We start from the raw sequence: 14,298 nt of genomic DNA, 5'->3' as shown, positions 1-14,298 counted from the left end.
AGAAGTCTTTCTAATGGATGTTTTACCTAATTAATTTGTCGTTGTATTTATAATAATAGCTTTGTACTTACAGCCAAGAATGGACACTTGTTATAAATGTCAGATTGTCTATAATATTTTTAAATATCCATATTTCACCCAGCTAATTGAGCAAGTTTCCTATTTCTTTTGAACCAAACACAAATATATCAATTTCAATGTAATTTGTAAGGTCCAAATCTTCCTTCCCCCCACAGAAACCCCCACAAGCAGGCTTTATGTGGGAGATGCAGGAAGGGTTTGGTGGGAAGGAACCTTCTCTAGTAACCCCAAAGTTTTATGCAGAGCAGCTGCATTACTGTTGGCTGCTGTTCTGAGCATGGGCTGAAGTATTACTTAGGTTCCCCCATATGCTCCTTTCAAAGATTTCTGAAAAAATTGATTCCATAATAACAATAATCTGAGTAGCTTTATATGTTGCTGTCATTGCCTGCAACCATACATCAACCACAGCGAGTCTCACTTCATTGTTCTCTTTATCTCAGAGATCTTCACATAGTATCAAGGATTACAACTGAATCCATGAGGCAGATTCTGCTTTCTCTTCTCTGTGCTCGGATGACCTGACTGCAGTGTAGTTGATAAGTTTCTGTTTGGCAAAGACATCGAGAACCCCGGAACCTGCACAGAAGGTACAAAAAACAGCCTTGGGCTCTGTGGAATAGCTTCCAAGGGACCCTTTCTATGATCACACGGAACATGTGGTTATTCCCACACATATAGCCTGCAGAGTACAACAGTTGTGGTCTTCTGCTTCCAAGTCCCACTTCTGAACCCTATCATGTTTCCCTGCACCAACTTCATATCCTTAGGCTTTTTTCAGGGTCCATGATTTGTCTATGAGTAAATATTTCAGCTAGAACTGGTCAGGGACCGAATTTTCCATTTCATGGAAAATGCTGCACCTTTGATATTTTTTTCCATTCCAAAATGGAACATAAACAAAAAAGTTTTTGAAATTTCCCACAAACAAAAATTTAAAAAAGGGAGGGGACTGAAACTTTTCATTTTGATCATATCAAAACATTTTGCTCTGATTTTGACTTTTACATTTTATTATAGAATAACACAATTTTGATGAAAAGTTGTTTCAGATTCCCAAAAGGAATGTTTCAACTGTATCTTAGTGCTCAGTTTTTTTTTCTAAACAACATTTTGTTGAAATTGACATGTTTCCATGAAACATCTCACTTTCCTGAATTGATATTTTCTGTCAAAAACACTTTACAGAAAATTTCCATCCAACTTCCGATACATGTGTGACAGCTATTGCAATCCCATCAGATATCTTAGGGGACCATACTGTATGATGTTTACATATCACTGTGGGCCAGGGATTGTAAGGAGTTCCTGAAGGGAGGGTTACCACAATCAGGAACCAAAAACAAGGTGAATCACTTAGGTTGTAAACACTGCCAGGAATGTACTACTCTCTAAGGAGATTTGCATATATATTGGTTTAAACTGGGCTTTCCAGACCAGAAATCAACAGACCAAAAAAAAAAAAGGCTTTTGAAATTAAAAAAAAAAAAAAAAAAAGAGTGGGGGGTGGGTAGATTGACTCAGAACCTTCTCTCTGATCCAGCAAATGAACAGGACCTGGTCAGAAGGGAGCTGTACAAAGATCCCTAGCCAGAGACTGCTGGAGACATAAGACCTGCGTGGACATTCCTGGAGTGGACCACAGAATGGGGGATACAGGTGCAGTTATGATGAAATTGGGCCATGTACTGTTCCACCCCATTCAGCGCTCTGTATTCCACTTACCTTCCTCTTAAGGGTCAAGTTCTACTCCTTCACTGTGGCCTCCAGAGTCAGAGTCTCCTTTGGCATTGGAACTGGTGCAGTTCTAGGATACAAGGAGGGAGGACAAGATTTAAAGATTTTAGGGCAAGAGTTATATTTGTGTGACAATGAGCTTAGTTCTGCTAGAGTGATAGGTGGCAGGATATGGGCATGGCTAAAACAAGGCACAAATGAGATAAGTCTGGGTGTGTAAGCCTTTACAGAATTTCCTGTACATCCAGCCCGCCTTTGAGGTAGTTATATAACAGAGTGGAGGGCAAGGGAATTCTACACCAGAGCTTGCCTATGGAGCTACCCATTACACAGCCCAGTTGACTTAGGTTTTATGTTCACTAGATAGATTTGCCCCAAAGATTTACATAGACCTTAACTGGTACATAGTACTTCTGTAGACTCTCTGCTCTGGTCCATAACATCCCTTTAGTTATTCTGAAAGCATAAAAATTTTGTATATATTTTTCAAAATTATTGTTGTTATTATTATTATTTTTAAATCATGAAGACTTAGGCAACAAGAGAGATCAAGTGAATCATAACCTGGAATAAAATGAAAGCTTTTTTTAAAAATAAAACAAAACAAAGCAAGTAATGGAAACTTCTGCCTGTTTAGTTAATGAAAATTATGTGATATAAATAAATACTTATTGAAGCATAATAGCACTAAGTACATATAATTTAGAATAGATTGCTTATACTGAGGACTAACTCATTTTAAGTATTGTTTCTCAGATAAACTAAAGTTCTATCTCTGAAATAATTAGCGCAATCTCTCTCTTGCTCTAATTTTTGACTGAAGCCTGTAGTTGACATTTATGACCTCCTATATCTTTAATCATTGTAATTTTTTAAACCACACACACAGTGTTTTTTCACTTGGACTTTTGATTTCATTTTTCCCCTTATTTGCAAGTTTTTAGTTTTGGGCTTAGGTTCACAAAAGGACTTAGACACCTACTTGACACTGTAAGCATCTAATGCCAGGACCCACTGGGATTCACAGAATCCTTGCTCAGTTGCATTTGAACATTGTAGATGCCTAAACTCACCCAGTGCCTAAATTTTTGTAGTATAAATTTCCTAAGGGCCTATGTTTCCACTTCTGTGCATGCACACTGTAGCCCAACACCAGAGCAATGCATGAAGCAGGGGAAAATAGATGTTTCTGTGCCTAAGTCACCTGTGGGGCTTGATCCAGTAAGCCTGCTCAGACCTTGCCTACAGGATTCAATCTCCTACAGGTGAATTTACAGAAAATGGCCAAGGGGGAGGAGTATCTATTTCATAACTTTCATCCCAGTGGTCACTCATGGTTCAAATCCTACTTCTATCTGAGAAGAAAGGATTTGATCAGTGCCAACTCTCAGCTGAGTGCCCTAATCACTGGGTTATGGGATATTCTGATGTGGGAATTCTTCAGTCTAGTTATAAGGCAGATCCTCCTCCTTACCCTACCTCCAGCTTCTTGCTAAATTGGCATAGGTGATTAACACCAAGAGAGTTTGCAGATGAAAAGCCCAAGCCCAAGGGATGCATTATCTTGCAATCCAGACTTTGGGTCCAAACTTCTTGAGAGGGTGGTGCTTACTACATGCCCCTTGGCTTGATATCTCCCATTAGTTATTTTAGGCAAAGAGCCACCTAGCATGCTGGCTTTTGTGAATCTCATTCTGAGATTCCTATCTCTTTTCATTTGTTGTATCAGGAGCGTAGGTACCAATCTCAGGTTTCTGAATCCAAGTAGTTTTCTGGGGACCTAAAAGTTAGGCAAGGCAATGCTCAGTGTGACTGCACCTAAATTCATTTGTGAAGGTAGCCTCTGGTCTTTTGCTTGATGTGGCTGAAGATATTATTTCAAAGGGCTTGTTTTTATTTGCTTTTTGTTTCATTATTAAGGTGATTTCCGAATGGCTCAAGTTGGTAAAAGAAACCTGTAACATTTCATAACATGGAAGTTTTGTGCTTAAGCAATTAGGTCCTGATTCTGCAAGTTCTCACTGAGATAGTTTCCTGTGAGATTATGATCACTCTTAATGGGAGCTGAGTTTGCTCAGCATTTTGAAGGATCAGCTCAATTTCACTGGCTCAGAAGGTTCCATGCCAGGTCGAACTAGATATTCATAGGGATTACCAAGCAAAACTGTGTTTATATGAATAGACTGAACAGCAAATACCATCTTGTCATGTTAAATATCCTCCTTCTGTTTTGTTTTTATGTGTAGGGGAAAGTTAAATGTAAATCAAGAATGTGCAATACCTATCAGGACATGGAAGCACTGGGAGTGTTATCTAATTAAAGATCACAATACTGTAAAAATTACCCAGAGGCACAAAGCTCACAAAATCTGTCATAGCCAGCATTGGAACTCCTAATCTATGATGACTAATATGTAGCCTTTTAGCCTATCTAGGCTTATTAGAAACAAGCAGCATTTACTGTATTCCGCAGGCTTCCACTATAAACTCATCTTTCGTGACTAGTTAATGTGTGCAGTCCATTGAAACTGACATCGTAGCTTCTGAAGTTGACTGGACACTCATCACTTGTCAGGAGATGCTCAAAATCTTTCAGGATTGGACAGTGTTTGAAGATCACTTAGAATATGAAAAATATTATTTTTATTATATATTGAATATGTTGATCACCTCCAAACAGGTTAGTTATGCTGGTGATTATTATAAAACATTACTAAATTATTCCTTACAGAAACCAGCTGACTGACATGTTACTGAGATAAATTAAATTTAATGCTTATCAAACAGATTCATTTATATCTAATTTATATCCAATTCTAATAATTGTAACGATGCCTTGAAAAATTTAAGACCCCCATGGGAGATGAGAGGAGGGAGTTATTACACACAAAGTGAGTGGGGAAAAAATCTGGTCACTGGTAAAATACTTAAGGTTTGAACTTAAAGCTTGAGGCCTAAATATTTTGAACCAGCTAAGCTGTGCTTGTCATCTAAGCTACCTTTACATTCCCTGGATCTTGGGGCCACCAGGCGCATGACAGGTTTCCAGCATAAAATAGAGCAGCCTGCCAATGGACCATGAGGACTGTTATTGCAGCTGTGGATCGGCCAGACACATGCCCTGTTTACCTTTGCATACCCCATATACTAGGACATGGGAAGAGAATGACTTGCCACAGCAACCTTACAGCCGCTGGATGTTTCCTTGGCAGAGGGTTATCCTGAACTGGCCATTTAAACTGAGTTTAAAGCTGATTTGCATAACTAGAAAAAACAGAAATGTTTATTGAGGGGTTGGGAGGGACTGAATTAACTGGAGATGCCAGAAGACAATTCCTTCCTATGCAGGGAACTTAAAGCTGGTGGAGGGGCATAGCTACCTCCTGGGCCAGGCACAATCACAAGCCTACTGTATGAGGTGATGAAGGCAGTGGAGTGTAATCCTGATTCTCCTCTGGCAATAGGCAGTGACATAAATTTGAGCTATTCCTATGCAATTTTAACTCACTCTGGAGGCAAAGGGCTCCAAATAAGGGAGCCATGACCGGCTGTCTGTGGTCACCATTATTACTCTATACATGCATAATGGGGAAGGTGATCAACACTGGGGAGGTGGATTTTCCATACATCTATGTATATTAGGTAACAACTTCTGATCAGAAAAATATTAGGTCAAGAAAGACAGCCTGGAGGAATATTGAATTAGAGCTGGAAAAGATCATTTGAAGACCTTGAGAGGACAATACTTCCCCCCCACCCCCATATGGGGAAGGTCTGGTTTGCCTTACTGCGTATCAAAGGGTATGTCTTTGTATCAAAGGGTATGTCTACTCTCTAAGCTGGTGTATGATCCCCAGCTCATGTAGAGGTACTCGCACTATCTCCTATTGAGCTAGCATGCTAAAAATAATAGAGTAGCTGGGGTAACACAGGTGGTGGTGAGTGGCCAAACAGGCTAGTTGTGCTGAGTAAGTACCTACTGGGTCTGGTGCATTTGTACTCAGCACAGCTCGTCTGTATTGCCATTTGCTGCTGCCTTTCACCACTGCCTGTGCTATCCCAGCTACACTACTGTTTTAAGCATTCTAGCTCAATGAGAACAGAGCAAATTTCTGCATGAGGTAGGAATCATTCCCCGAGCTCACAAGTGTAGCCATAACATAAGTTAATGATTCGTAAAATGTAAGATAGTGAATATTTATTTCAACACACTTGGAAAATATGCATTCTATTATATAAACCATGCTTAGATTGCAATGTGGGATTAATGTATGAAAATGTGAATATATTAGATGGAATGCTAAATAGTGGCAAGACAATGCACAAACTTTTGTGGCTGTTCATTTGATTTTTAAAACAAATCTGTTATGACTTGTGTGAGTTCTTTAGGACAAAAGAGTGAAACTGGAATTTAATAAACATTTTCATTAGGAACCTGGTTACAGGCCTGATTCTACCATGTGCTTTCTACTAACAGCCTCATTCAAGCCTGCTGAAGACACTGTGAGTCTTTTTCCATTGACTCCAGTGCACTTCAGATCAGGGCCCTAATAAGTGTTGTCACTTCCTATTGAATTCAGTGGAAGCTGGGCATACACAGCACCCCTTCAGGAAGAGCCCAGGGAACAGAAATAATACAGTGTGACTTCTAATGAATCAGAACTCAACAACTCATGCTGATGTACGTAATAAAAATACCTAGATTTAGACTTAAGTAATAAGCATTTTAATATTTATAAAATAAAAAGCCTTCTGACCATATTCATACCAAATTCTACCTTTTAGAAGTATCTCATCATTCTACTGTGTATCTTCTGTGTTCCCCATTGCTCAGAATAAAGATTTATAAGAAGGAATGGTATCTATGCATTTCTAGAAAATGATAATTATAGCAAAGAATCCTGTGGCACAGGATTCTTTGCTACTTTTACAGATCCAGACTAACACTGCTACCCCTCTGATACTTGATAATTATAGGGCTCCCTAAATGCAGTATTTACAGGATGGCTTTTCTTTTCTATTATTTTATCAATGTACTGCAGAAATACTGTAGCAATAGACCTTTCTGATGTCCCCTGCGAATGATCTAGGACTATGTTACTATCAAACATTAGGTTTAATTTGCTATCCTTTGAGGGAAATTTTGACCATTATCTCTTTTAATATCTGCTGAACCACACATCCCTAACTTCTAAGGCTTCCACCTAGTAGGAGAAGTGAAGGATGCCAGCAGTATCCTGGGTCCTTAAAGATATTTTCTGAAGTTAAATTTAAAATAATAAATGACTGAAAAGTGTAATGTATTTTGTGCTCAAGTATTAGGATGATTTTACAAGATCCATATGATGATCTACACTGTATCAATCTCTCCTTCACATTCATTACAATATAGCCTGAGATGAAATAGCCAATAAAGGTTCCTTTACTATTACCAACTTTGTTAATGAGCTATAGACCATATAGCCCTGTAGTAAGTGTGGCTTCTCATGAAGATGTAATATCAGATATGACTGTCCACCACATCAATATGTGGAAGAATGGCAAGCAAGCTCAGGTCACCAGCTACAATGCACATATAAGAGCCTGTTGGGCAGGTGCTTAAGAAAGAAACAGTAAAATGTGAACAGCAAAGTCAGACAAACTGAGACTAGAAGTCTTATTCATTCTTTAGCACAGATAATAATATAATAACAGTAATAATCCAGAGAAAACAAAGTACTATTAAAATTTCTCAATACGAGGTCACAGACTTGGACTGTCTCCTGAACAGAACATTATGAGAAACTGCACAAAAATTTAAGGCTATCTTCTGAAATTTGTGCACTCCAAATAATTTTCCTTGAGGCACTCCGTTTCCTGTAAGGTCTCATAAATGTTCATAAACTTCCTCGTAAACAATGCCCACAACATTTTCTACAAAATCCTGTAAGTTTTCTCATAAGTCTTACTGTTGGCTGAAGACTAACAGATATTTGTAGTAGCCTTATGTTCCAATCCAGCGAGGAATTTAAGCTCGTGACTAACCTTAAAGATGTGCGTAGTCCCAATGATTCCTTGTGTACTTGCTTTACTATATTCAGCCATGAGAAGCAGGGGAGAAGACTAGGATTATGATGAGCTTGATTTCCTGCAGAGGACTGCACTCCTGAGCCACACACTTTAAGCTTCTCAGAAATGTGGGAGACTCTAGTTCAAATTGCTGCTCTGCCTAATTCTCAGTTTATTCTGTTGGAGCTTTTCCACTCTGTATCATAATTAAACATTCACTGGGCCAGAGGGAGAGACTGATTCTGTATCAGGCAGAACAGGAACTTAAACCTGAGTCACCCATATCCCAGGCAAGTTCCCTAACCACCAGATTTTGGCTATTCTGGTTTTGGCTGGTTTCTCATTCATTTTTCCTCTGGTTTTGACCATCCTACACCTGAGAAACCTCTTCGGTGAACTGGCATTTTCCAATGAAAAAATGTTCAGTTGAAAAATTTTTGACCATCTCTATTAAAGATATTGTAACTGGCTGCATTTCTACTTGTGACTATTACTCTGACCCAGTGAAGCACATAGACATATGAGAGTAATTTCAGGCACACAAGTATTCCCATTGATTGACTAAAAGGTAGTCAAAGTGACCATTTTGCTATATCCCATAGCCTGACATTTATTTGCATAAAAAAATGTCTGTGTGTAACAAAGAGCTCAGGAGAATTTTTAGAGTCAGTTCACTAGTGACTTGCTAACAGAAAAAATGGGCTAAAGTCTTTGGACAATTTGTTAACAATATATAATTGGATCGGCTGTAGAAGATATGGAGCCAGATTTTTCCATTCACTTGTACCAGATATTTTCAGGAAAACAATAATAAAATAGGTGAAACTATACTGCTGTAAAACTGTTGTTAGTTCAAAATCAAGCCTATATCTTGTGTATATTACAAAAAAATTATATTTAAGAAAGCATTATTGTTGATAGCTGAAAAAATACAACCTGGCAGCAACATGGAAATGACTGTTGACAATATAGAGTAATAAGCTCATTTATGCATATAATGTGTTAATATGATACTTGAATTTTTCTTCCATTTGCTATCTGAGACACATTTCTCTGAGGGACTGCAGTTGCTGTTCTCAAACAGCTGGCTGAACCTTCAGAAGGAGAAACCTGTAGTTACTAAAGAAACAGGTTTCCTCCAGTTGTTTGCATTTGCTGAGGAACATCTAGTTTGATCATGACCTTGAGCAACAAATACTATAAAAAATAACAAAGTACCATGCATAACTATATACGGGCAGACATTGATGAATGTGCTATTTGGCACTGGAGAATCTGAGAGAATAATAGGCTGCCAGTGTTTTGTTTTTAAAAACAGTGGCACATAGAAAAGTGATTGATCACAATGGAGAGAATCACATAATCCAGTGTCCTGAAGACTAGATAAATGTATTAAAAAGTCTGAGAAAGACCTAGGGGTGATAGATAGCGAACTAAATATGAACTCGTAGTAAGGGGAATTTGAAAAAAAAAAGTCATGCTACTCTTGGATGTTTACATATAGAAGATGACATGGAAGAGTAGGGAAATGATAGTACTGTTCTATATAGATCTGGTGTGAATTCACCAGAATATCATTGTTATTGTTTATATTGTAGGATCTCTAGTCACAGATTAGGTGCTGCTCTACAAACAGAGAAAAAAAAAGATAAGGCAAGAGACAACAGGTGGATACAGACAGACAGGAACACAAGGAAACATTGAGACAAATGGCAGTATGATAGGCAAAGTTAACAGTTGGGCTGTGGGTGTGCTGTGGTCGTTTTTGTAGGCTTTGTGACAAAGGACGGGGTTTTTTTTTAAGGAGGGATTTGAAGGAGGACTATGAGGTGGCTTTGCAGATATTTTGTGGAAAAATATTCCCAAGCATGAACGAGCAGCACAGGAGAAAGCTCAAAGTTGATTGTTTGAAAATTTAACAAGAGATCTATGAAGGCCGGCATCATTGGCTGATCAGATGTGGGAAATTACACTTTAATAGTGATTAGAGATGATGGTAGCATAAGAAACTGTGAAGGGTCTTCAAAACCAACATGAGATTCCATCATTCCTTGAGTAGCCCTTGAACGACAACTTTTGGAGATAAGCACTACTCAGTGTAGCTAAGGGTATCACAGGCTGTCTCTAAATGAGGAACATAAATCTAAATGAGCTGGACCAATGCTTACTACCCTCTCTCTCACTCTGTGATTAATCCCACAGTTGTGAATGTTGTACTTTTCCTCCACATTTTCTGCTGCTTGATTTCTTCCATATCAATAGCAAATAGAAATGACCAACAATCCATCTCTTCAATCAATTTCAGAGAACAAGAGTCTTTGTGATTCAATCCCAACTCATAGGAATGGAATTGCATTATCACAGCAAATGCAGCCCCTCAAGTTGTCATTGGTGGGCTCGCCTACTTTGAAGTGCTGGGATTTAAATAGTGTTGCTGACTTGTTTTGAGAGTTGATTTTCTCCTGCCTCCAAATAGCCTCTTCCAATATTAGGGGCCTTAAAAGCAAAATAATTTAAAAGTAGTATATCAAGTCTTTCAACATTCACAATATTCCTGTAATATCTGTTTCCAATTACTAACTGAAAAATGGGATGCAAGACAGAGGGATGGAATTGGCAGCATTTTTTTTTAATCCAAGCTATTTTGGGTTTTAATTATTTTTTAACACATTTCGCTTGTGAAATGCATTTTTGTTTCCAAATTGCCTATCTCTAAATCAGATATTGGACTACTATGCAGAACAGCTAAAGACTGCATTCATTTTCGGCTTATTTTTTTTTAAGTCATCTTATTTCAGACTATTTTGTTACCCTTTTCACAGAGATCATTAAAGCACACACACAGCCTCCAAAGTCCCTTGTATAGATTAGAATGCAGATGGTCCAAAAGTAATGGTAAATAAACAAACATTACACTGTTTGCTGGAGCCTTCATTGTAGTTTCAGCAGGCTGCCTGTTGCTCCATCTTCGAGCAGAATTAAATGAATGCTTTTCTTAATATTATTGTTGATAATTACACAACTGAAACAGAATAAGAGAGGGACAGTGGAGGCTGAAACAGAAATTCAAGGGTTAAGAAGACCCTTGTTTGATTATGTATCCCAATTGCTCCAGATTCAGGAACTCCATTAGACTCTTGTTAGCACTAGTTTAAATTGTTCACATTTTGCTTTTACAGCTGAAAGCCCTGGAGGCCCTCCAGCTGAGCCTACCCAGAAACTTTAATCCAAGATGATCATGAACTGATACCTTCCTTTAACTTTTGAAAAAGAAGCAGACTCTTTCTGCACTGCTCTTAGTTCAGCTTTTTTCTAATCTGAACTCAGGAGACAAAGTGTATTGGCCTAGAGAAAACTGCTCTGGGAGCAGATTTCAAAGGGGAGAAAACACCACCAGTTCCTGGCTACCACTGTCCTCCACCACCTCCAACAGTGTTTACCTGGCAATCTATAGTCTTAGACTCCGATTTTTTGTTACTTTGTTCCTGTGCTGAGTGCAGGAGTAGAGGGGGAAAAGGGAGAGCAAAGGAGACTTCTATTCTGGGACCATTCAAGCTGCCCCACACAAGGGACTATTAAGCTTTTAGAAGTGATTGCGAATGGTAAATTAGGCATGAGTTTGAATTTGTGGTCTAGAATAGCAGCAAAATACTTCAGTACAATTTTTGGCCACTTATGCGAAGGCCTCTGCGTGGCATGAAGAAAAGAATAGTCCCTTTCTCTGTGGTGATGGCACAACTGCACCTCTTTGTGTTCATTTCTGGGGACCAAACTTCAAAAACACAGAATACCCAATTAGGATAGGGAGCTGAGGGCAAAAAGTATTAGTCGCTGAAGAGATCATCTTGTGAGGAAAGATTACGGGCTCACTTTTGAGGGGTAGAAGCTGGTAGGAAGGCTGGCCTGCGGAGTGGACTGGGACCAGTGGCAATCTGGCAATCTGGGCTCAGTGTTTGCAAAGCTCTGCCAAGAATTTCTTTATTTCTTGAGCAAGTAATTTATTCATCTGTGCCATAGTTCCCCAGTAGCAAAGCATGAATAACATTTTCTTTCTCCCATCATTTGCCTGTCTTGTCTATTTAAACTGTAAACTCTTTGGAGCAAGATTTGTCTCTGTGTCTAGGACAACATGGCTCCGATCTTTTCTGTGGGCTTTTTATCTACTAGAGTAAGATAAATAATTGTCAACAATATGAAACACTTAAAACTGGATTGGGTCAAGCAGTAGAAATGATCTGCAGGGAGCAACCTAGGAGCTGATCTTGTAAACCCATCTTATAGGGATAATTTTCACATGAGAAGTCTTATTTGATCTACTTATGGAATTTAAGGGTGAAAGATCAGGATGACCTGACTCATGTAGGTTTTTTTCCTCATTAATTACTACGATCATATGAGAATAAATACAGTTTCTTTAACATATTCACTTTATTTTGAGATTTGTATTTCAAATAAAAGAACTGGCTTCTTTATTCTGGAAAGACATTTTAATGTCTTCTAAGAACTGCTGTTTTTTATCTTATTATTCTGAGCTTGTGGTAACTTTTTATATATGTCTGTTTTGTTTTAAAAAATTAATAGCACTTTAGAAACATTTTAATATCTGAGAGAACAATATAAGAAACCTACCTTTTCCAGTCATTTGTATATGGTACTAGCCAAATTCCAATATTGGCCTCTTTGCGTGTATAGAAGAAATGAAAATGATATTGAATGCCTTGATTGCCAGTAAACAGAATATCCTCCAAGAGTACAGAGGTCTTATAAAGTGAGATTTAGTAAATACATTGTTGTGCTCAATTAAAAGTAAAGATGCACTGGAATATTGGGAGAAATAAACTGTTCTCTGGTGGTTATAAAGGAAGGATTCAGTTAATTTCTAAGTATTTGTGAATGTGCTTTCCCTAAATTTTAACACTCAAGGCTTGGTAAAATGTGAGCTACAGAACTTCCTGGTTGGAAACCTTCCGCATAGTTGGGATAGACGAGGCCAGCTAATATGTCTTGTCAATCTATAATTTCTATAGACACCAGGAATGCTGCTTATAGATGAAGCACTTCACCATTATGTGGTCTGGTTCTGTTCTCTTTAAAAATCAGATGGCAAAACTCCCTTGGAAATCAATGGGAGAAGGTTTGCAACCACACACAATGTTATGCACACAATCCTATTTAACAAGCAAATATTCACCTTGTAAATTTTGTGAACTATAACATCGCACTTACCAGTAAAAATGAACAGCAGCAATTTATATGTCAAATAATTTTGACAACCAAAGCCCATAACAGATATCATTATTCAGAACAATGGTGAAGGAAAATAACCAGAATGGTGAATGGAAAATAAACAGGACTTGTTGTCAGATAATAGACAACATTTAATCATGGTTATATTGAAGATTGAGTGTATTCCAGGAAGTGTTGGGTCTATGCATGTGTGCTTCTGTATTTATAGCCTCTCTATTGCTTCTGAATGTATTTATTAAAAGCAAGATGTACCGGTACTATATAAACAGTGAACTTTAAGCTACAGGTTACAAATATTAAAATTGGCTTAGGATAACTGTTGGGCTGTGGCAATGAGGTCCTATCTTCATTTTTTATACTGTTGCACTTCTCTCTGAGCAGTAGCCCAAATTTAGGGCCTTGCAGGGAGGCTTCCATTTGGATGAGAAATCAATGTCATGGAGCCAGGTAAATTCTTGATGTAATTTTGTTTGTTCACAAAAATATGTTCCAAGTCCTGTTTCTCTGAACAGAAGTAGGAACAAACAGGCAACTTTCCTGTTCAGAAATCCCTAAGCGAGACACTCCAATCCTCCCTGTGCCCAAGAAGTATTCTGTCTCATTGCTTCTAGCCCAGCACCACAACCATAATCTTGGCTCAGTGCAGAGGGGAGGCTCTTCACCCACAGCAGTGGCTCCTGTCCCACAGGGCTGGGCCTGGGTCCAGGAGTTGCAAACTGGAACATGGGGTCGCAGTTCTACTCAGATTTAATCCAGTTGCCCCTCCATCTTGGCAGAGGGGTGGCTGGGCCAAATTTAAGTGAATGGTTTTGCAACCCAATGCATAGGATTGCAGTGCCAATCAGGTTTGGCCCAGTCCTCCCTCAGGTCGCAATGCCAAAAGCAGGGAGCTGGGCCTCACCCCAAGGGACAGAAGCCACTGCTGCAGGGTGGGCTCACTCTGTAATCCCCTCCCGACTTAGGGCCTCCCCTCTGCACTGGCCCAGGAGAAGTTCCTGGTTACATGTTTTTGCACCCTTGGTTTCATGATTTCTGTGGGTGCAGTGGAACCCATGCCCAGGATGCCCCTGGTTGCATGCACAGTCTGGTCAGTTCTAGCATGTGTGAGGGGTTAGCACATGCCCAATGAGGACAGAAACTTCTTATAGTCCAACAGCTAAAATCTCCAAAGTTTCAACTGATCAT

At 38.9% G+C, this 14,298-nt stretch overlaps 1 long non-coding RNA gene across 1 annotated transcript in view; it reads left to right on the top strand.

Moving 5' to 3' along the window:
- The first annotated feature begins 696 nt into the window (after nucleotides 1-696).
- The window catches only part of LOC127047038 (uncharacterized), a 33,040-nt gene continuing 19,438 nt past the window's right edge, over nucleotides 697-14,298 (top strand). Inside the window, exon 1 of the long non-coding RNA XR_007773279.1 lies at nucleotides 697-1,740. This is a non-coding gene — a long non-coding RNA (uncharacterized LOC127047038). The remainder of the gene's footprint in view (nucleotides 1,741-14,298) is intronic.

Source organism: Gopherus flavomarginatus, chromosome 3 (genome assembly GCF_025201925.1).
Source record: "Gopherus flavomarginatus isolate rGopFla2 chromosome 3, rGopFla2.mat.asm, whole genome shotgun sequence".
Taxonomy (NCBI): domain Eukaryota; kingdom Metazoa; phylum Chordata; order Testudines; family Testudinidae; genus Gopherus; species Gopherus flavomarginatus.
Note: the sequence above shows the minus strand (reverse complement) of the source record. Positions and strands in the feature narration are given on the sequence as shown.